This window comes from Lissotriton helveticus, chromosome 7 (assembly GCF_964261635.1).
Source record: "Lissotriton helveticus chromosome 7, aLisHel1.1, whole genome shotgun sequence".
Lineage (NCBI taxonomy): Eukaryota > Metazoa > Chordata > Amphibia > Caudata > Salamandridae > Lissotriton > Lissotriton helveticus.
Genome location: NC_136068.1, coordinates 570,263,117 through 570,266,120, shown reverse-complemented (window position 1 = coordinate 570,266,120; position 3,004 = coordinate 570,263,117).

The window sequence follows — 3,004 nt, the reverse complement described above, 5'->3', positions numbered from 1 at the left end:
TGATAGCGTGTTCCACTAGGGTTGTTTTTCCAGGTTTTCCTGATACAACTGTGGGGAATGAAGCACAGAGGGTTTCTAATTGTCTCTTTTGTTCCTCAGTGGTCTGGGAGCCCCAGGTTGGATTTTCTGTGTCCTCTTGGGTGTAATGGACTACCTCTAGGGGTTTGGTGGTAACGACCAACATTGTGTTGGGTTTGGAGCAAGAGGGTACTGGTATAGGTTCTTCCCAGGCTTTCAGGAGGTTTATGTGGTATATCTGTGACGCCTTATTGTGGTGGGGGACTGCCACCCGATAAGTGACAGGGGTAACTTTGGCTAATACAGAAAAAGGTCCCTGCCAGGACGCTAAAAGCTTCTTTTCAGAGGAAGGCAAAAGGATAAGGACTGTGTCCCCTACAGCCAACTCTCTTATCTGGGTTTGTCGATCATAGAGACGTTTTTGTTGCGTTTGGGCGTGTTCTAATTGAGTGTGTGCTTCTTCCCAAACCGACGCCAAGGTGTCCCTAAGGTTTTCGCTGTACTGAAGCAGGGGATTTCCTTCTTCTTCAGTTTCCACCCACTGTTCTGCTGCCATATCTAGCAAGGTACGGGGTCTCCGCCCAAACACAAGTTCGAAGGGAGAGAACCCCGTAGACCTCTGTTCATGGGTGCGAATTGCGTAAACGACCTGGGGTAGCTGGCGATCCCAATCCCTTACGGTGTTATCGATGTGTTTTCTCAACAGGGTTTTTATGGTCTTATTGTACCACTCCACCAGACCATCGGTCTGGGGATGGTACACTGATGTCCTTATCTGTTTAATCTGGAGAATGTCACAAACTTGTTTGATAAGTCGCGACATGAAGGGAGTCCCCTGGTTGCTGAGAATTTCCTTGGGGAAACCCATCCTTGAAAATAGGGTTACCATGGCCTGAGCAACTGCTTTGGAGTTCGCTGTGGTTAGGGGAAAAGCCTCGGGATACCGAGTGGCATAATCCACGATAACCAAAATAAAGCGGTGACCCCGGGCAGAGGGGATTAGAGGTCCCACTAGATCCATCCCCACCCGACTAAAGGGGACGTCTATAATGGGCAAGGGTTAAAGGGGAGCTCTAGGTAGGGTGGGGTTATTGATGAGCTGACAACGTACACAAGCAGCACAAAATCTGGCAACCTCGTGATAAACCCCCGGCCAATAGAACCGTTCTAATAAATAATCCAGGGTTTTTTCCTTTCCGCAATGGCCACCTCCGGCTTGGCTATGGGCCAAGAGCAGGACCTGGGGACGAAATGGGCTGGGCACTAGTAGTTGTTCCCTTTTTCCTCTAGCGGTCTGAGTAAGGCGATACAACAAACCCCTTTTTACCACGAAATAGGGACCTACCTTCCCTTCTTGTTCCTCCTCGGCCTGTGTCCATGCGTTCTGTAGGGAGATGTCTTCCCGTTGGTCTGCCCTGAAGCTACGACTGGTACCCGAAGATGGCTCTGGGGAGGAAAGAACAGTCACTGAGGGGGAATACTTCTGTGTGGAGAAGAGAACCCTTTCCTGCCTCTTTTCTTTTCTACTTTTTATTTTGCGCTCTGGTGGTTGATCTATGGGGATTTTCGCAAAGGGGGCGTCAGTCAACCACTCGGATGATGTCGTAGACCCGGTTAACGACTGCAAGTAATCGGGAAAACGTGGGAGAGCAGTCCCGAGGAGGACCCGCTCGGGTAGTCCTGGGATAACCCCTACTTTCCTTAGCTGTATTTCCTTTAATATTTGTAGTGTTACTTCTGCCAGTGGATAAAGTTTGTGTTCTCCATGTACACATGTCACCTGAACCTGGGTGTCTGGAATCAAAAGGGCCTTTGGTACTAAGTCAGCAGCCACCACCGTTTGTTGGCAGCCTGTGTCAAGTACTGCTTCTACCGGTTTCCCGTTTACATGAATTTTCAGGTTGTATGGGCTGGTTGTGTTTCCCGTGCTATAGATTTTTTCCTTGGTATACCCTACATCCATGGGTTTGGGGGCAGGGGATCTGGCTGGAAAATTACGTGCAATATGCCCCCACTCTGCGCAGTGAAAACACTGGGGACCCTGATGTGGTGTTATGGCAGGCTGAAACCTCTGGGGTGTTTTGACTGAGGAAGGGGTACTTCGGGGATCGACTAGAGGGGTTGTTGGCCATAGAGGAAGACGACAGGGGTCGTGTTGGGGCGGTGTGCTATGGGGCGGAAATCCGAGGAGCGATGGAAGGCACAGGCTAAATCAACTGCTAAAGTTGCTGACACATGAGGATGTTGGCGTATCCAGCTCCGGGTGTTTCCTGGCAGTGCTTCTATATATTGTTCGAGGACCACTTTCTCTGTCAAATCGCCTACTGATGTGGTGGTGGGCTGGAGCCAACGACACCCTAGATCACGAACACGATAGTATAGAGTTCTAGGGTTGTCGCCTGTCGAACATCTTTCTTTTCGGAGGCGTGTTCTATAATATTCGGTTTCATATCCTAGTCTCTATAGGATGGTGCTCTTTATATCTGAATAGGGGGTGTTTCCATCATGATTAGCGGCCTGGTAGGCTGCCTGTAACTCTCCCGATAATAAGGGGGCGACATATTGACCCCAACGCTCGGGAGGCCACGCGGCAGTGGTGGCCACTCTCTCAAAGTTTACAAAGAAAAAGTCAGGGTCATCGCCTGTTTGGTACTTTTGTAATACATCACTGGGCACGTTGGGATGAACCCTGGTGTTGGCTACGACGTCAGACAATCGTAATATGGCCGTGTCTTGCACCTGTCGGTTGTTGACCAGGATAGCAGCCTGATCCCTGAGAGCTGTGTGTAGCTCCTCTCTATCCTTCTGGGCTTGTTTTCCTTGTTCCTCTACCATCAGTTGTAAATGGCGTTGCCCCTCCACCAACTGAGTTACGATGTTTTCCATGTTTGTGGGGTCCGACTGCAAGACAGCGGTCGAAATCCCACTTCTGACACCACTGTGGGGAACTCTGCCGCTGTCCCTGGTCGTATGAAGGTAAGAGCGA